This window comes from Carettochelys insculpta, chromosome 5 (genome assembly GCF_033958435.1).
Source record: "Carettochelys insculpta isolate YL-2023 chromosome 5, ASM3395843v1, whole genome shotgun sequence".
Lineage (NCBI taxonomy): Eukaryota > Metazoa > Chordata > Testudines > Carettochelyidae > Carettochelys > Carettochelys insculpta.
In genome coordinates this window covers 127,049,957-127,070,095 of record NC_134141.1, presented here as the reverse complement: position 1 = coordinate 127,070,095, position 20,139 = coordinate 127,049,957, and the positions used below count along the sequence as shown (strand labels likewise).

Below are 20,139 nucleotides of genomic sequence, written 5' to 3'. Positions count from 1 at the left end.
CTGGGCAGCTCCAGTGTCTTGTGCCGCGCGGGTGGCGATGGTGCAAGGGATGAACGAGCCACTCGCGAATAACCGAATTCGCCATGGTCGTGACCTTGGTGTATTTCTAAACTAACATGATGGGATCGAAATCAGCTGTTACCACTTGAGAGAGAGAGAGAGAGAGAGAGAGAGAGAGATCTTGGAGTCATTGTGCAGAGTTCTCCAAAAATATCCACCTGCTGTTCAGCCAGAAAAGTTACCAGAAAAGTGACCAGAGTATTCGAAATCATTAGGATGGGGATAGAGGATAAGACAGACAATATCCTATTGCCTCTCCATGGTACGCCCACCCCCTGAACGCTGCCGGCAGACGTGGTCACCTCAGCTCAAAAAAGATGTATTACAACTGGAAAAGGTTCAGAAAAAGGGCAGGAAAAACAATGAGGTGTTTGGAGCAGCTTCGACATGAGGAGAGATTAATACGACCGGGACTTTTCTGGTTGGACCAGAGATGACGAAGGGGGAGACATGACAGGGGTCTATGAAATCAGGACGGGTGTGCAGAAAGCATAGAAGGAAGTTTTCACTCCTTCCCCTAGCAGAACTAGGAGTGCCCATTGAGGGTAACCAGCAGGAGGTTTAAACCAGGAAGCATTTCCTCACACAGTGCAGGTCCCCCGGGGAACTCTGCCAGAGGAGGTTGTGAAGGCCAAGACGACAACAGGGTTCAAAAAAGGGCTCATGGAGGACAGGCCCATGGATGGCTCTGATCCAGCCTGGGCAGGGCTGGCGCCCTTAGCCTCTGGCTGGTGGAAGCTGGGAGCGGCCGGCCGACTGCGCGCCCTGCTCGTTCACTCTGGGCCAGCTGGCACGGCCCCGCGTGGGAAGACAGTTCACTGGGCTAGATGGACCTTTGGTCTCACCCCGTGCAGCCGCTCTCGTGCTCGCGTGTCAATCATTGTCTGGGGACCAGGAGCCGGCCAAGCCATGCGGGGTCTCCAGTCCAGGCTGGTTCCAACCGGTGCAACATGCAGTGGACAAGCTCCCTGCTAAAGGCTGCTACGCAGCACCCTGTGCGCTGCCCAACCTCTGCCATGCTCCACTCCAGAGGTGCTGCTGCCACTGTCTGCATGCCATGGCCTTGGCCCAGTCACTTAGTCTCCCTGTGGCTCAGTCCCCACACCTGAACAATGGGGCTAACAGCCGTGCTCAGCCACCCAGAGTTCGGTTCGGGCAAGTATGTTCCCGACTGTGCAGCACCCAGACACTGTGGCAAAGGGTCGAAGGGGCGAGGACTTGCCAGCAGCAGGGGAACAGGGCAAGGACATCAAGGGACCCGGTGTGGTTAGAAACATGGCCAGTAAATGGCCACACGGGAGTCACTGGGGGGGGTAGAGGGAGGACAAAGGGAAATGCAAGGTCCCCGTTGGCAGGAGCGTCTGGGAGGTCAGGTGGCTGCAGAGCCAGGTAGGGAGTGCGGAGAGCAAGCCCCCGCCCACCCTGCAAAGCACAGAACAAAACCGGCCAGGAGCCGTGGGCTGACATGGTTCTGGCACGAGGGCGTGAGTGCAGGGCACTGGGATTTCACATTCATGGATGGATGGGGAAATGGGAGGGAGTCCAGAGAAAAGCCGTGGGGGTCTGGAGGGATCAACCTGCCCAGTGCCTGCTCCTGTCCCAAGTGCCAGGGCTCCACAGCAGCTTGGCACGCCACAGGCAGGGGCGTGGGCAGCCTGCGGACGGCTGGCTGGGCAGGAGGAGAATTCACTGAGGTGGGAAGATCTAGGAGCAACAGGGTGACACCAGCAAAGGGAAGCCGGTCCTGCCTCAGCTGGGGTGAGACTCCTCTGGCCAGGGGAGCATCCCACTCAGCAGCCCAGGGCTCTGATCCTGGCCGACGGGCTGGGTGAATGCGAGAAGAGGGTGCGGTGGTATTTACCAGCCACCAACAAATCCAGCTTCTGCTGGAGAACAGCAGGGCCCCGACATCCTGGTGCCCCCACTGACAGCGCAAAGGGACTACACCAGCTCCGGGCTTTCCCCGGCCCACAGCATGTGGGCAGCACGGCACAGACCGTGGGCAGCACGAGTAGAAGCCGGAGGAGCCGAGATCTCCTTTCAGGCCAGGCCCGGTCCTGATCCTGCCACCAGGGCAAAGATCGGCAGAACTCCCACTTGGGAGTGAGAGCCGGCCAGGCCTGCAACCTGCTTTCGGAGAGAGCTACCCAGAGCCATGCACCCTGAAGCAGAATGAACAGCCCCCCTGTGGTGGGGACCAGGCCCGAGCTAACGGAGTCAGAGGTGCTGGATGCAGGGCACAACCTGGGAGAGGCGCCCGTAGGGAAGCTGATAAGCACAGCCTGTCCTGCGCTGCAGAGAGAAGTGAGGAGCAGATGACACAAGCCCCCTCGATGGCTGCAGGGGGGACAGCTGAGGGGGTGTTTGTGGCACCGCTGAGGCTGGCTCAGCGGCAGTAAGTCATATTCAACAGGCAAACCCCTTCCCCTCGGCCTGTTCCCCAGACTGGTACGGGCCGGCTGCTGAAGCTGCTCGCCCAGCCAGGGCACGGGACACTTCCCAGAGCCCTGCACGAGGGAGGCAGGAGTGTGTGTCAGGCGGGAGGCAGGGTCTGAGTGCACTGCTCAGTGCGTGCGTGTTAGGGACTGTGGGAATCTGTGCACCCCCCGTCTCTCTTCCTCTGCGTTCCACACAAGCAGCACTGTGCAATGGAAAAAGCACAGTGCTGGGAGCGAAGAGATGCAGCGGGAAGGGGAGTTGGGGCTCTGCCACCGACTCACTGGGCATAAACTGGTCATGTCACATCACAAGACAAATTCGTCCCTGGTGATTTCACTGCAGTTGTACCTGAAGCAGCCGGGGCTCAGTGCGCCCTCCTGCAAAGCAAGGAGGATGCTAATCCTGGCTACGGCCCGGTGCGATGGGGGTCATTCACACCGTCAGGCCCAGAGATGCTCCGGGGAAGGGTGGGTGTTACGTGCGCCCAGGGGTGTGCTGGTGAATGTGTGCGCCAAAGGCCTCAGCCGACACATTCTTGGTGGCAGAGGAAGAGGAGATGTCCTAGGCAGATTTTCCTGTCGCTCTGTTAAAGGGTTCAGAGTGGCTACGTCGTAACGGACCTACACTTTGGCTCCTAGTCCAGTCCTGCCCACCTGTATGGGAGCACAGGCAGCGGGCGCTGGCCCTGCCCCAGAACAAAGCCCGCAGAGATCAGCCAAGCCGCAGCTCTGTACATGCATGTCCAAAGGCAAACGAGAGAGCCTGGAAAACCCTCGGCACCGAAAACCTAAGGGACGTGTTTCTGAACAGCTGCTACGGCCGTCAGCATTAGCCTTGCTGTCCTGGAGCAACGCCCCCGCCCTGACCACATGGCCAGCAGGAGAGGAGCGCGGCTCTCCGGGAAGGACAGGTGGCTGGGTGCAGGTTCTCATCCATTAAGGAGCTAAGCGAAGGGTCCCTCCAGCATAAAACTGGCCCCTGCTGCATTGAGCAGGACAAGCCGAGCAGCCCAGATCAATGCACAGCAGTAAAAGTCAGAGCACACGGAGGAAAAATTAGCGCAAATCGAAGCCGCTACAGACACCAATTCCTCCTGGCGAAGCTGGGAAGAAGTTAAACCCATTGAAAGAAACAACACTCAGCAATTGGGAATGGATTTCCAAACCCTACAAAGGAATCCCAGCCAGCAATCAGGGGAGAACAAAACAAAGCCATTTAAAAACAATTCCACTAGAAAATGCCATTAAAAACTAACACACGCACACACGCACATTCACAGAGCAATGCAGAACACACACACACACGCAATGCAGCACTCACAAGAAGCCAGATATTGTTGCAGTCTCCACGGTGTCGGGAAAACAAGCATTGAACCCCCACCGGACGCCCCTGTGCCAGGGCGGAACCTGCCCCTCTGCCCCATGATTTCGGCCCCTGGGGAGAGATGAACCCCAGGTGCGTCCAGACCCCCCCACCCCAACTCAGGCCCAGCTACGTGCCAGGCGGGAGACCCCCGCCCCGACTCAGGCCCTGCTACACACACAGTAGGGGCAGCAGTTTAAGGAAGAAGTCCGAGACCAGTCACAGGTGCCCACTCGGCCTGGCTGGCCGTGGCAAATGGGCCCCTGCCAGCTACACCCCCCCAGCGGGGGCGCAGCGGTGTGACTCCACACTGGGGCTTTCCCCTGGGTCTGAGCACACCTCCAGCGGAGCCAGCGCACAGCCCAGGCTGCAGAGGAAATGTCTGTCTCCATCACACCATCCCCATGGCAATGCAGTCTCCATAGGAACAGCTTCCCAGAGGCGGGCGGCAAAGCCTGACTGTGCAGGCCCCCTGGAAGAGAGAGGACTCCTGATCCGCTCAGGAACCCACCAAACCGAGCTCCCAGCCCACCCCGACACCAGCCCGATTCCACTGGATCCGGACCCCGGGGGCGGAGGGGAAGGGAACTGGGCTGACGTTTAGGTGGGACTCACAGAAGCTGAAGATGACTCCAGTTATCCCCACCGGAGCCCCGCTACCATGAGCAGACGCCCGCGTTATAAATGCTGCACCCGCCGGGGGGGAACCGCTGGCACGAGCAGGCCCTGCTGCCAAAGCTAATCTGCAGCCCCTTGCGGCTCCGTCCCCTGCAGCTGCGAGAACTGCCGCACCGCCTGGCTTGCTGCCGTCGGCTTCCGCGGGCACGCTCTGCGGCTGTGAGCAGCATGGGCCGGGGAGGCGAAGCTGCCCTCACCAGCCTGGCACGGCCCTGCCCACGCTCCACCCCACACTCTACAGCTGCCCGCTCTTCCCCCAGCAGGGCCAGGCTGCCTGTTCGCCCTCCACTCCCGGGCTGGCTGCAATGGGGCAGCCCACGGATGGGGGGCAGGCAGCTGGGGTGAGGGGTATGGTGGGGGCGGGGCCTCAGCTAGAAGGAGGCAGGGCCAAGGGCTAGCCTCCCGCAGGAGGTGGCTCACCGCCACCGTCTGAGCGTGGTTAGGCTGCGATGGAGATGGGGGCGGCTTCGTTCTCCTGCACGTCTACACCCCCCGCAAGAGCATTCAGCTTCTGGAATCCTCAGCCAGGGACCCACCGTTGGGGCGTCTCCGTGGAAGCTCGACACCCTCAGCTGCCTCACGGCTCCGCCTGGGCAGCGCTCACACCGACGGACACGTTCCCGGAAGGAGCAGCCCCCCGCCAGCTTGCCCGCAGGCGGCTCCCCCTGCAGATCTGGGGATGCCATTGCCAGCCCCGCAGCACCGACGCCGGGCGTCACACAGGGAGACCAGGAGCATGAAACCAGGGGGCCGACCCGGAGACCCTGCAGGCAAAGCACCGGGGAGAAGGCAGCCACAGGGATGTGTTTCCTGCCGCCGCCAGGCACGGCGGGCGAGGACGAGACTTGGTCACCTCACCCGAACCGACACAAGAATGAATAAATGGTGGGGTGAGCGGGTAAAGCTGTGCCTAGCCCTGGGAGGAAGGCGAGACGGCGTGTATTTGCATGGCAAGGTTCCCTGCACCCTGAGCACTGGGGCGGCTGCCCAGGGGAGTTTCAGACGCCGCACGGCTGATGAGCAGAGCCTGTGTTTCTATGGGTGGTGCGCATCAACACATGCCTCGGCACACCAAACAACATTTATCCCACCCCGGATGGGAAAAGTTAGTGGGAACCCTGGCGCACGGCACCTGGCACGACAGGGTCCTGGTTGGCGACCCCCAAGTTCCACGACCATGCCCACAATGGATAATAAAATGAAAGCTCAGGGAGCGTGGAGCTGGCAAACTCTGGCTGTGGGATGTATGTGGGCTGGTCTCTGCCTAGGTGCACGTGTGAGCACGCTGATCCCATGCGACGGGGTGCCCATCTGCTGGCGTGTGCGTGTTGACAAGCACACAGATGGGAGGCATACGGGTCAGGCGGCCTGGCAGCAACATGGCGCCTGGCGTGTGTGGAGAGGGGCCCGGGTGCTACAGACACTCATGTCCGTCTGGGTGACGCGTGTGTGCTGATAAACCCAGCAGCGGGCAGCGGGGGGCCAGCAGGGGAGCAGGTCAGCTCTGCACTGCTGGTGTCTGTCGGGGACCAGCTGAACGTGGGTGCTCGGGAATGCCTGAGCTCCCGGAGCTCATGGGCCTGGCGAGCGTTGGCTAACAGGCGGGTGCCTGGCAGTGGGTGCACGCCTGCACGTGTGTGGGTGGACATGCGTGTATGCGTGACAGCCGGAGACAGCGTCTGCTATCTGGTGGAGGCATCTGGATGTCTCTCTCCCTGTGCCCCCCGGGCGGTGCCTCTCAATTATCCTCATCAAAAGGCAGGAATGCTCGTGCTGCAATATAATTACAATCCGCCTGGGCGCTTGCAGCATGGAACTTAAAGCAACAGAAACAGGTGTGACCTCAAAGCTTTGGTATCTACTTTTCCACCATTTATTAACCTCTAACCTTTTATCTGCGGGCGCCCTGAGATGCATAAACATGTTACATCAAACAGGGAGCAAAGGTCAGCTTTTAAGCAGAGACAAGGGCTGAGTGAAATAACAGGCAGAGCGGCGGGCGGAAGGGTTGGAGGTGTTCGGAGAACACACTGACCTGCGGACTCCAAGCCTTTGATAATTGCGTTTGTCTCTCGAACCAGGAAGGTGATGGGCCCTGTCACTGCGGACAGGGGCTGCCTCACCTGTTCCCACACGCCGATGTACCGCCCTGGCCTGGGTTAACTATCTCCACTCCCGGCGCCCAGGAGAGACAAGGGAGGCTGGTACATTCCTTGCAGAGAAGCTGCCGCAGGCCAGCCCAATCTGCAGCCGTGTGAGCCCAGGGGGCTTTTGGCTCTAGCAGATGAAGGCGGAAGGAGATCCAAGTGCTGGGCAATAGAACAAACAGGAAATGAGGTGCATGTTGGTGGAGGTGCAATGGCTTCCCCGGGGTCGGGGGGGGCTCCCTCCCTGCCCCCCAGGCGGGCTTCACCTCGACACTGGCGAGATTAATCGGCGTGGGGCTGCTCAGCTTGGAGAAGGAATGACTACGGGGGAAGCGACACAGGCCCCTTCCATCCCGACGGGTGTGGAGAAGGGCAGTAAGGAAGAGGTCCTGAGTGCTTCTCCTCACACCAGACCGCAGGGTCACCCAAGGCAGTTAACCGGCAGCAGGTTCAAACAAGCCAAAGGCCGTACGTCTTCACGCCGCGCACGGCCAGTCTGGGGCCTCTGTGCCAGAGGGGGTTAGGAAGGCCCAGCCAGTAACAGGGTGCAAAGAAGAGCGAGACACATTCATGGTGGTTTGGTGCACCAGTGGCTGTGGGCCAGGCTGGGTGGGGACGGTGCCCAGCCTGTTTGCCAGCAGCTGGAAATGGGCAAGGGGAGGGATCGCTTTGGTGATTCCCCGTTCGGTTCACTCCCCTGGGGCACCCAGCATCGGTCACTGTCGGCAGACAGGACACTGGGTTGGATGCACCTTTGGTCTGACTCAGTCCAGACCTTCTTCCGTCTCCGTCTAGGGCCGCAGGGCCCCACATGCTTCGTGTTCGCCCCACGTGGGGAACTGGACCCTGCGGGGTGCGAAGCGGCTTGTGAGAGCCACACAGGTGGAGCACCCTCCCCCACTGCATGCACGCGCCCCACCCCTTCATGGGAAAAGCGAACCTAGGAGTGGCCCCAGGCACAGGGGCTGCAGGACAGCTCATGTGGGGGGGCCTCCAGTGAGTCACCGGCACTTTGCAAGGGGGTGTGTGTGTGTTTGTGTGCGCGCATGCGCCTGGCTCGGTGGGGGTGGGGGTGTCTGGCTGTGTGTGTGTGTGTGTGTGTGTGTGTGTGCGCGCCTGGCTCGGGGTGTGTGTTCCTGGCTCTGGGGAGTGTCTGGCTGGGGTGTGTGCCTGGCTCGGGGGGGGGGAGGTGTCTGGCTGGGGGTGTGCCTGGTTCTGGAGGGGGTGTCTGGCTGGGGGTGTGCCTGGCTCTGGAGGGGGTGTCTGGCTGGGGTGTGTGCCTGGCTCTGGGGGGTGTGCCTGGCTCAGGGGGGTGTCTGGCTGGGGGGTATGCCTGGCTCTGGGGGGTGTGCCTGGCTCTGGGGGGGGCGTGTCTGGCTGGGGGTGTGCCTGGCTCTGGAGGGGGTGTCTGGCTGGGGTGTGTGCCTGGCTCTGGGGGGGGGGTCTGGCTGTGGGGGGGTGTGCCTGGCTCAGGGGGGTGTCTGGCTGGGGGGTATGCCTGGCTCTGGGTGGGTGTGCCTGGCTCTGGAGGGGGTGTCTGGCTGGGGGGTGTGCCTGGCTCTGGGGGGGATTGTCTGACTGTGGGGTGTGCCTGGCTCTGGAGGGGGTGCCTGGCTCGGGGGGGGGGGGCATCTGGCTGGGGTGTGTTCCTGGCTCTGGGGGTTGTCTGGCTTGGGTGTGTGCCTGGCTGGGGTGTGTGCCTGGTTCTGGGGTGGGTGTCTGGCTGGGGGGGTGTGCCTGGCTCTGGGGTGTGCGCCTGGCTCTGGTGGGGGTGTCTGGCTGGGGGTGCCTGGCTCTGGGCAGGGAGAGGCTGTGGCGATTGTTACATTTCTTTTGGACACCCCTGTTCTAGAGGACATGCCCTGGCTCGACCACAACCTACGGCGAGGCTCCCCGCGCATGGGAGGGAGGAAATATTTGCTCCTCAGCGGGATGGCCAGGGCCAGGGTCTCTCCCCAGTGCCATGCCAAGGTCAGACTAGGGACTGGGCTCCTCCCTTCCCAGCCACAGACCCTTTGAGCCAATCCCGAGGCCGGCACGAGCACCAGAGCCGCAGACCTGAGCTCGCCCCGGGACAGAAAGCACTGGGAGGTGGGATGACAGCCCTTCATTCCCGAGCGCCCCCTATGGGCCCAAGGAAGAGGCTGGGGTTTGGGTGCCGTGCGCGGACTGCTTGCGCTCCAGACAGGTGTGCGGGCCCGTGAGACGGTTGCACGGAAATGGTGCGAGGCGATACGGCAGCCCTGCCTATCACCCCTCCCAGAGGACAAGCAAGAGGCTGGAACGGCCACCAAAACTTCACAGCAAACAAAGCTGGGCAGCCCCAGCCAGGGCAGCATCCCCCCCCGCCCCGCCCACAGCGGCTGTCCAGGACCTTCCCAGCCTAGGCTACGTCTCCTGCCGCGCCGAACGTGGGGCTGGCAGGCGATTCCCCCGCTGCTCTGCATCCCAGCAAGGCTCCATCTCGGCCAGCCTCTGCTCCGAAGGATGGATAAGCGGCTCACCCCAGAGTGCAGTGCAGCCCCACGGGGGGCATTTCGCTTCCCCACCAGCTGCTCCTCAGCTAATGTCCTGCAGCGGGGGGGAAGAGCCCTCAGGATTGCATCCCATTAATCCATAGTATAGCTAACAACATCCCCCGGCTGGTCTCCAGCCGTTTCTGCCCCGGCTCTCCCGGCACATTGCAAGCACTGGCTCGCCGCTGGAGCTCTTCAGGGATGTGCCAGGATCCCTTCACCCAGCCTGCCAGCGCAGCCGCTTTCTCAGCACACAGCAGCAGCATGGCCCAGAGGGGAACGCCGAACCCCCGACACCGCAGGCGGAATGCGGAGTGAGTGGGCGGGAGACGCGGAGCTGGAATTTGGACGCCTGGATTAAGAGCCGGCTCTTGCAACACCTGCCCTGGGATGGTGAGGATCAAAGGTTCAGAGCACAAAGCCTCAGGCCCAGAGGCGGAAATAGCCACAATGCCAAAGGACCCGCGCCCCAGACGCCCTGCTTCAATACCAACCCCCCCCAAGTCCCGGCAGGAAAGGCTGCCCCACTGGGGCCAGAGTTCTGGTCTGCTCTGCCCGGGAGCCCCTGACCCCCTCCCGCGTCAGCACCACCCCAGCCGCAGCTGGGCCCCTCCCTGCCCCAGACTGTTGCCCGGCAGAGCTGGGTGTGCGTGGGAAACACCCGGGAGACGGACGTGCTGCAGGTTGGGCCCAGCGTGTCCAGCTGTATCGCTTCTCCGACAGACCATCCTTGGCTGGTTCCGCAGCCTCCCCCTCCTCTCTGCCCCTGCCCTGTGCCACTCAGGTGCCTTCACACCTCACAAGACCCCCTCCGGGACTGTCCTACGGGCCTGTCACATCCCTTCCCCAGCGATGCCGCTCAGCGTACTTTGTTGTGCCTCAGTTTCCCCTTGGAGAGGTGGTCCCTCCACTGAGCCGCGTTCTGCTCAACAGGACTCCCACGTGCTTAGCCGCTACCGCCTGGAGCCCCAAGCGCCAGGCCCACTCCGGAGCTGCACGGCTTCCAGGGGCCGATGTGGGCTGGCATGGGATGCTGGGGGAACGTGCAGATGGAGCTGCGCGCACACACATGCACCCACGCCCGTGTGTGGTACACACATTTACACGCCCACATGCATGGCCGCACTCGCACCTTGCACAGGGCCAGTTGTGCAATCATGCAGTTCTCTCTGGCTGGGAGCGACCTCTGAGCGGGACCCTTTTTAATCGTGTTTGGATTGATATAATTAGTAACTCATTTAATGCCATCGATGTAGCTATATTCCTCGATAAACAGAAGTATTAACCTGTCAAGCCACAGAATCAATACCCCCGCCAGTTCCCTGCCCTTCCCAGCAGCCCGGCAGGGGAAAATCCTGCCAGTTAGGCGGAAGGAGATGTCCATCGTTAACCATGGCAGATAGCACCCCCTGGCCAGCCCACTCGGCTGGGGTCCAGGAGTCACCGGTGGGAGCGTATCGGAGCTCCCGGCACTCGGCGGAAGACGAGGACAGGCCGCACGGGGAGGCTCAGACCCCTGCGCTTGCTGAGCCCCCAGGCCCGGCAGCAGGCAGGCAGACCCGCAGGCTGATGGTGTGGGGCCGGGAGACGCCGGCCCGGCTCTCCCACTAACACATCTGTGGTTCTTCCCGTACCCAAGGGAGCCTGCCTCCCCCCTCACCCGTTGCCATGGCGGCAGCTTAATGATGGAAGGGGATAATGGGCGCCGCTCCTGCAGGGTTAGAGGTCGCGGGGGCCAGCAGGTTGATGAAGGGGGCGGGGACGAGCCCTTCCGCTTCTCCCCCCATCAGCCTTTCATAAAATATTGACTTTTGCGCCTGTAATTTACTGACCCCCAACACCCCTCCCCCGCCCCACCACATCCCCCCGGGGCCCCCTCCCCTGCCCCCCCACATCAGCCCCCACGGCGGACGGCACTCCGAGGGGGGCAGGCTGGCCAGACGTGGGGCTGGCAGCCTGGCAAGGGGGCCCAGGACACACCTTACGGTCGCAGGGCCCCGGTTGAGCTGCCAGCTCTGCCCTGGGCATTGCTTCATCCCGGTCGGCCCTGCAGAAGCCAAGTCCACAGCCTGGTCCGTGCTGGTCCCTCCAGAGAGGCCGAGCACCAGACTCCGGCACAGATCGCCGGGGCTGGCAGAGGAACGCCGAGCAATGAGATGCACAGATGATCCCTCGCCACTGGCCGGGGCAGAGCCACGTACAGCAAGGCTGGGCAGGCAGGGCGAGGTGACAGCCGCCGCTTGCCGTGCCCTGGGTTGGAATCAGCACCTTTGCCTGGCTACTAAATGGGCTTCCCCGTCCTCCTGGCCGGAGCGGGCTCTGTCCTCAGGCAGGTGTCAGGAATGAGCAAGAGCCTAGGGCAGGGCTGGCAAGCAGGGGTGAGCCCAGAGCTCAGCAAGGAGAGCCCCAGGGGCAGGCACCATCGGCCACCTCAGAGCCAGGGTCGCTGCTGACCGGGACAGGGCTACGCCAGGCTGCACGGGCTCTGCGTCCCGGGGCGAGTTGGAAATGGGGAACGCCGTACGGGGGTGAGGTGCTGTTATGCCAAGCGGGAGTCGCCCAGTGCTGCTGGGAGAAGGGATGGAGAACTATCGCCTCCAGGCAAGAGCGCCGTTAAGGGCCAGGCTGTGAACCCACGGCATGGAGTAGGAGCTCTGGCTTCTTTTCCCAGCTCAGCCACTGGCCCGGGGCAAGTGACTTCCCCTGTTGGGGCCTGTCTTTCCCCACCTTGCACACTGGGCCTGCGCCAGGTGCTGTACAAACATAGGACAAGGGCGCAGATCAACAGACAGCACATGCTGTACGAGAGCTTGTTATCGGTTTAACTTGTACCAGGCTCTGTGAACAAACCCACTGTGGGGAGAAGTCACGTACTGGTGCCCGAGACGGGAACCTGGCCCTTCCACATCTAAGCACTACCATCCCCAGACAGGGCTCAGCACAGCTCAGGCAGAAGCAGCAGAAATATTTTTGACTGAAGCTTTACGTCGCTCTACTCTGCTCTGGTTAGGCCTCAGCTGGAGTATTGTGTCCAGTTCTGGGCACCACAGTTCAAGAAAGATGTGGAGAAATTGGAGAGGGTTCAGAAAAGAGCAACAAGAATGATCAAAGGGCTAGAGAATGTGACCTATGAAGAAAGTCTGAAAGAACTGAGCTTGTTTAGTTTGGAAAAGACAAGATTGTGGGGGGTAGGTGGGGGGACATGATAGAGGTTTTCAGGTATCTAAAAGGGTGTCATAAGGAGGAGGGAGAAAACTTGTTCTTCTTGGCCTTTGAGGATAGAACAAGAGGCAACGGGCTTAAACTGCAGCAAGGGAGGTTTAGGTTGGACATTAGGAAAAAGTTCCTAACTGTCAGGGTGGTCAAACACTGGAATAAATTGCCAAGGGAGGTTGTGGAATCTCCATCGCTGGAGATATTTAAGAACAGATTAGATAGGTGTCTATCAGGGATGGTTTAGACAGTACTTGGTCCTGCCATTGGGGCAGGGGGCTGGACTTGATGGCCTCTCTAGGTCCCTTCCAGTCCTAGCATTCTGTGATTCTATGATTCATTGTACCAGCACCCCGCCCTTCCACACCCTGTGTCTGGGACCAGGGTGCCGGCCTTCAGGTGTCCTGCCCACAGAGAGACCCCTGGGATAGGAGCCACCAGTTCTGCTTTTTTACAACACAGGGAACTGGACTCTGAGGTGTCTGGGATGTTTCTTTTCTTTTCCCCCTGTACAAATGCTGCCCTCCCTGTTTAAGCTGGAGGTCTCCTTGGAGGACTGGAGAACTGGAAGGGGGAGTTTGCACAGGTATCAACTGATGGGGAAGGTGTATTTAATCTGCCACCAAGGGTGCTTTCCTCCCCTGCCACCGCAAGGCTTTCCCACGTCAGAGCTCCCCCGGTGCTGTGCTTCCCAGAGTCTTCCAGGAAAAGCAAGGCAGATCAGGCCTGAATTCTGCAGGGAAATAAAGCATGGGGGGCAGGGGAGGGAAGGGGGCATCTGACCCTCCTACCCACCAGAACTAAAACAAAAGAGGGGCGTGTGGCTCCGGGGGCAGATCACCCTCACAGCACTGAGCTCACTCCCAGGCCAGGTCCCCGGCTGCTGAGAGCTGGGCTGAGTAGGCCAGCCACTGCCCCTTCCCTTCTGACACCTGCAAACTGAGCCTATCAGGCAGCTCCAGACAACCCTCTGCTACCCATCTACGTCTCCATCCTCCACTTCCACCACCTTGCGAGCATCTTGTCCGGCCTCTTGCCCAGCCGGGCCACTCTCCTGCCCTTCTGGCAGTGGAGGGACCTGTTCTTCACAAGCAGACTCCTGAGCCCAGAAGCCCACGGCTTTTGAACAACCCTCAGGCAGGGATGAAAGACTCCAAGTGACAGAGGATCCACCCGCTCAGCAATAGGAAGCTGCTCTGTGGTGAATCCCTCTCACAGTTAGAAATCTGTGTTGTTTCCACTCTGTTCAATCGCCCCTCCCCCCAAGCTTGTTATTTTTTGTCTGCTCGTTTGAAAAGCTCTCCGTTACCAACTGTGAGCCGAGGACCAAGTCACCCCTCAGCCTTCTCCCCAGGAAGCGAAACTGTAGATCTTTCAATTTAAATATATACCCCAGATTAAACAACATAGTGAAAGACCCGACAAAGAGCCACCGGGGCTTAACAACCATGTAGAAGAAGCAGTGAGAGATAAAAAAGCATCTTTTAAAAAGTGGAAGTCAAATCCCAGTGAGGAAAATAGAAAGGAACATAAAAACTGCTAAATTAAATGTAAAAGCGAGATAAGAAAAGCCAAAAAGGAGTTTGAAGAACAGCTAGCCAACAACTCAAAAAGCAATACCAAAATGTTTTTGAGTACATCAGAAGCAGGAAGCCTGCTAAACAACCACTGGGGAACCTAGAGCATCCATATACAAAAGGGGCACCCAAAGATGACAAAGTCATTGCAGGTCTTTGCCCACAAAAGCTTATGCTCCAAAACATCTGTTAGTCTACAAGGTGCCACAGGACTTCTTGTTGTTCTCAAAGTCATTGTAGAGGAACTCAGTGAATTCTTTCCTTTGGTCTTCACGACTGAGGATGTTAGGGAGATTCCCAGCCTGAGCCGTCCTCTGTAGGTGACAAATAGGAGGAATTGTCCACAATTGAGGTGTCATTAGAGGTGGTTTTGGAACTGATTGATAAAATTAACAGTAAAAGTCACTGGGACCAGATGGCATTCACCTGGGAGTCCTGAAAGAACTCAGATGTGAACGTGTGGAACTGTTAGCTATGGTTTGTAACCTAGCCTTTAAATCAGCTTCTGTACCCAGTGAGTGGAAGAAAGGTAATGTAACGCCAACATTTAAAAAAGGTCTCTAGAGGCGATCCTGGCAATTACAGACCAGTAAGTCTAATGTCAGTACAGGGCAAATTAGCTGAAACCATAGTAAAGAATAAAATGTCATACCCATAGAAGAACATAATTTGGTGGGTGAAAGTCAGCATGGTTTCTGTAAAGGGAAATCACATTTTACTTATCTATTAGAGTTATTTTAAGGGGTGAACAAACACACGGACAAGGGGGATCCAGTAGATTCAGTGTACTTGGATTTCCAGAAGCCTTTCACAAGGTCTCTCACCAGAGACTCTTACACAAGTTAAGTTGTCACGGGGTAAGAGGGAAGATCCTTTCCTGGTTAAAAGGCAGGAAAGAGAGGGTAGGAATAAATGGTTAGTTGTCAGAATGGAGAGGAGTAATTGGTGGCATTCCCCAAGGGTCTGTCCTAGGACCTGTCCTGTTCAACTTATTCCTAAACAATGTGGAGAAAGGGGTAAACTGTGAGGTGGCAAAGTTTGAAGATGATACTAAATTGCTCAAGATAGTGAAGACCAAAGCTGACTGTGAAGAACTTCAGAAGGATCTCAAAGTACTGAGTGATTGGGCAACAATATGCCAAATGGAATTTAATGTAGATAAATGTAAAGTTATGCACATTGGAAAAAATAACCCCAACCGTACACACAATATAATGGGAGCTAATTTAGCTACAACTCATCAGGAAAGAGATCTTGGAGTCATCGTGGACAGGTCTCTGAAAACATCCACACAGTGCGCAGCTGCAGTCAAAAAACCAAACAGGATGTGAGAAACCATTAAAAGAGAGATTGAGAATAAGACAGAGGATATCTTACTGCCCTTACATAAATCCGTGGTGCGCCCACAGCTTGAGTGCTGCGTGCAGACGTGGCTGCCTCATCTCAAAAAAATATATTGGCGTTAGAAAAGGTTCAAAAAAGGGCAACTAAAATGATTAGGGATTTGGAATGGGTCCCATATGAGGAGAGATTAGAGGGACTAGGTGTTTTCAGCTCAGAAAAGAGGAGACTGAGCAGGGATAGGATAGAGGCCTATAAAACCACGAGTAATGTGGAGAAAGTGAGCAAGGAAAAGTTATTTACTTGTTCCTGTAATATAAGAACTAGGGGACCCCAAGTGAAATTAATGGGCAGCAGGTTTAAAACAAATAAGAGGAAGTTGTTCACACTGCGCAGGCAGCCGGTGGAACTCCTGGCCAGAGGAGGCTGTGGCAGCCAGGACTACAGCAGGGTTTAAAAAAGAGCGAGAGAAATTCATGGAGGTTAGGTCCATCAATGGCTGTTAGCCAGGCTGGGTAAGGAACAGTGTCCCTGGCCTCATTTTGTCAGAAGCTGGAGATGGAAGGCAGGAGAGAGATCTCTTAATCAATACCTGATCGGTTCATTCCCTCTGGGGCACCCAGCACTGGCCACTGTCGGCAGACAGGACCCTGGGCTGGATGGACCTTTGGTCTGACCCAGTCTGGCTGTTCCAATGCTCTTCTCTCTCTCCAGGGCAGGTTTTCCAGACCTCAGGTCATTCCCGTAAGTCCCTCCTGCGCCTTCGCCCTTCGTTAACATCCGTTCTGCAGCCGGGATGAGAGCAACAAACATGACTGCAGTCTAGAGAACACAAGCTAGGAGCGAAGAGGGACAGAACTGGGGCATGTTTAGTCTGCAGAGGTGAAGGCTGAGAGGGGACAGGAGAGCAGCTTTCCAGTACCTGACAAGGACAGGGGAGGGAAATTGTTCTCGTTAACCTCCAAGGGTAGGACAGGAAGCAGGGGGCTTACACTGCAGTACATTAGGAAAAGCTCCGGTCAGGGTGATCAGGCACCGGACTCAATTGCCGAGGGAGGCTGTGACATCTCCATCGCAGGAGACTCTTAGGAGCAGGTCGGACAAACGCTGGTCAGGGATGGGCAGATCGTACCGAGACCTGCCGTGAGCACCAGGGGCTGGACTCTTGAGATCCTTTCCCGTCTGACGGGTCTGTCACTAGGTCTGGTGTCGCAGCCCAGGTGTCTCCCCACCGTAGCATGCAGGGACCCTTGTGCAAGTCAGCATCCCTGCTCCCCCCCTTCTCCCACAGCCGCGTGCGGGGGGCGCAGGGTTTTCCAGCATCACCCCCAAGGCCTATTCAGTTGCTGTGTTCCCAGACTGAGGCCCCCATTGTACATGTGTGAGCCTCATTCTTTGTCCGGCAATGCACGACCCAGCGCTGGTGGTGTTACAAAGGCAGGTAGGTTGGCTGGACCCAGCTCACTACATGGTCCAGATGACCCTCTTCCAGGCCCTGTCCTGGCTACTTCCCACCCAGCCACCAGTCTCCCGCCATGGACCGTAACCAGAACCCTCTGGGATGTTCTTCCAGATCACTGATCAAAACGTTGACTTCCGTGAAGTCAGGGACCAACCCCTGGGGGCCGCCCCGAGGTGCGCCCCGTTCGCTGCGAGCTCCCCAGCCACGCTTCCGTGCGGAGGCCAGGAGCCAGTTTTTAATCCACTTAATCAGGGCCTCATTGATTGGGAATAATGTGAACGTTTTCATCTTTTCCCTGCTAATCCATTAGCGATGGCCCCGCATTGATCCTGCATGCAGCTAATTATCTAAGCTGCTCCCTGGCTGGAAAGGGGAGGCCGGGTGATTTGATTCGGCGGAGCTGAGGCCCTGAGCTTGGAATCAGGAGTCCGGGTTCAAAGTCCCGCTCTGGGCTTGGGCAAGCCTCTTTCTAGCTGTCTCCCCCATCCCCCCGCTAACGCCTCTGGGGCTGGACACGGCTCCCTGAGCTCCTCGGCCCTGCAGCTGCAGGGGCTGCTCTACCGCCAGACCTCTAGCCCCAGTGCTTGGAGTTGCAGGATGTTATGATGCCTGAAACCACCTGGCCTGTCTTGTCTGAGCTCAGTGGGGCAGGTATCGTGGGCGGAGCCGCCCCAGAGCCAGGCATGGCTCAACCAACACTTTGCCCCAGCACCCCTCCTGCTAGCAGCTCTGCCCTCGTGGCTCAGGGTCAGGCTGGGGCTGGAGCCCAGGACTCGGGACCCCTGGGGCTGGTGCTTGGATTCCCCCCAGGGCTGGGGCCAGGCCACCTGGCTCTCTGGGGCGGGGGAAGCTTGGGCGGTCCAGGGCTGGGAGCAGGGGAACAGCAGCTGCCGGGGGCAGCTCTGGTGAGGGAGGGCTGGGGGCCCTGGATGGGCACTGTCTCTCCCCCGGAGCCTGTGCAGCTCCCAGCGCGGGATGGGGCAGGGGCTGATCTCTGTGGGCCGTGCCAGGAGACGTGCAAGAGGTTGCACCTCTAAGGAGCCAAGTTTTCACCCCCGACACCCCGAGGGCGGAGAAGGGGAGAAACATCCGTCTCCCGCAGCCTATCGTCCAGCCCCCAGACACCCCGACTCAGCGTCCCCGTCGGCTCAGGCGGGAAGAGGACAGGGCAGTGGGATCGCAGCACTCACAGGTCTCGGCAGGGCCGTGGGGGGCACAGAAGGGGCCTGTCAGAGCGAGCACAAAGACAGGCACTACCAGGCGGGATCGGATTGGGCTCGCCTACTCTGTGCCCTCTCTCAGGCAGTGGCCAACGCGAGGTGCTTCAGGGGACGGTGCAGGAGCCCTGCGGGGGTCGTCAGCGCAGGTCTCCCCTAGTCTCCGCTTGCTGGAGACCAGCCGACGCCCTGCAGCCAGAGGTGCAACCCCTCTGTCGCCGGCCCTTGGCCTGACCTCGAACTCGGGATTTCTCACAGCCGTCCAGGTGGCCCAGTGTTCCCAGTTCTCGCCCTCCTGGGTCTGGGCAGCGAGTGCCGCAGGCTGCCGGATGAAGGTTGAAAGAGGGGCAAAGAGCCCGGAGGAGCTATTTGTGTCGGGGGAGCAGTGAGATCCCCAGCTGGTGCGCCAGGCGCTGTACGAACACACGGAGCGGCTGGCTCACTGAGGAGCCCCGCACAGAACAGAGGATGGGCAGGGGGAAGGAGCTTGCCCAGGGTCACACAGCAGGACTTCCTGTGCCCCAGCAGCTGGACATCTCACTCCTTTGCTAAGGGGAGAGACAGCCAGGGGCTCCCACCAGCTGGGTGCGGCTCTCGGGACGAGCAAAGGGCCAGCTCCCAGCCATTCCCCAGGCAGAAGATCGGCTGGTCTGAGTGCAGCGGGGGGGAGGGACCCCCAGGCACCAGACAGCACTAACCAAGGGGTTCACAGGAGGCGAGCTCGAGGGCCCGCTGCCAGCAGGGCCTGGGCTGGCGCACACTGGGCATCGACAGCTGTCGGCTCCCCTCCTGGCTGGTGACACAAGTTGGTGGGTCTCAGCCAATCCCCCTGAGCAAGGAGCCTCACCCCAAGAGCAGGGCTCCAGCTGTACTAGCTGGTCCATGGCCAAAGGATCTGTGCCAGGAGGCTGCTGCCCAGGGAGAAGCAGAGGGCTTTGGTCTGCTGTGCCATCTCCATCGGGGCACCTGCCGGCCCCTCCCCGCTCAGCGCAGGCCGGTGACCTTGCACGCTGACTTCGCGTAACCTGCCGAGAGCGGACTCCCGCTCGCCCGCTGCTGGGGAACGGCCCTGGGGCCTGAGCCAGCCATTAACACGTGAACGGTCACGGAGCCGCTCTCCACTAGGGCCAGCTGCACTAAACGGGGCTGCTGGCGAGTCGGCGTGCACGGCACTGCCTCCCGCTGGGACGCAGCCGGCCTGGGGGGCCCTGGGCAGCCCCGTGTGCAGGCCAGCTCCTGCGCCCACTGCACGGGGAGATGGCTGAGGTACCCGCCCCTCTCCCTGGCACTCCCTGCTGGTGCCAGCTAATGGCTCCAGGTCCAAGGGCAGGAGCCAGCCGCCCCGGGGCTCCCCAAGCCCTTGGGGGTCTCCCAGTCAGGGTGACCCTCCAAACACAGCCTTTCATCCAGGCTTAATGTTTAACACAGCTGTGGAGAGCAGTGGGTTTAATCAGTGCTGATAACGGCAATCGGCTCGGCCCCGCTGGGGCTGCGCTTCAAACATTAACCCGGCGTCGGGCCAGGGAGGGGCTGTCTGCTGTGCCCCTTGGCCTGGGGCCCATGGCGCTGGCCCCGTGCCCGCACCCTCCCCTGCTCCTGGCCCTTTACTCAGCCGCATGCTCAGGGGTGCAGAGCAGAGCCGGGCAGGAACAGCAGCTTTCTGCTCGTTACTTCCCACGCTGGCTCTCTGCCGCCACCCCGCCCCCACCCTGCACTGAGGTACTTACCTTCCACCCCGGCCCGGGAGGGATCAGCACCTCCCTCTGCCGGGGGGAAACTGAGGCACTGACTGAGTCGGTAACTGGCCCAGTGTCCGACAAAGCTTCCCGCGGCCTAGGCAGGAGGGAATGATTCTGGGATGCATGAACAGGTGTGTTGTGAGCAAGACAGGAGAAGTCATTCTTCTGCTCTGCTCTGCGCTGGTTAGGCCTCAGCTGGAGTGTTGTGTTCAGTTCTGGGCACCCCAGTTCAAGACAGATGTGGAGAAATTAGAGAGGGCCCAGAAAGAGCGACAAGAATGATTAAGGGTCTAGAGAACGGGACCTATGAGGAAAGGCTGAAAGAATTGGGCTTGTTTAGTTTGGAAAAGAGAAGATTGAGGGGAGACATGATAGCAGTTTTCAGGTA

General features: G+C 59.4%; 1 protein-coding gene and 1 long non-coding RNA gene across 4 annotated transcripts in view; both read right to left on the bottom strand.

The window, feature by feature from the left end:
• Positions 1–20,139, bottom strand: part of ARID3C (AT-rich interaction domain 3C) — a 104,730-nt gene that overhangs the window by 55,389 nt on the left and 29,202 nt on the right. The gene's annotated exons all lie outside the window — the stretch shown is intronic.
• LOC142013890 (uncharacterized) lies at positions 15,222–18,897 on the bottom strand. Its single transcript, XR_012645819.1, has 3 exons — positions 18,860–18,897; positions 15,926–16,118; positions 15,222–15,294 (listed from the first exon to the last, which is right to left on the bottom strand). It is a non-coding gene; the product is annotated as an uncharacterized LOC142013890 (long non-coding RNA).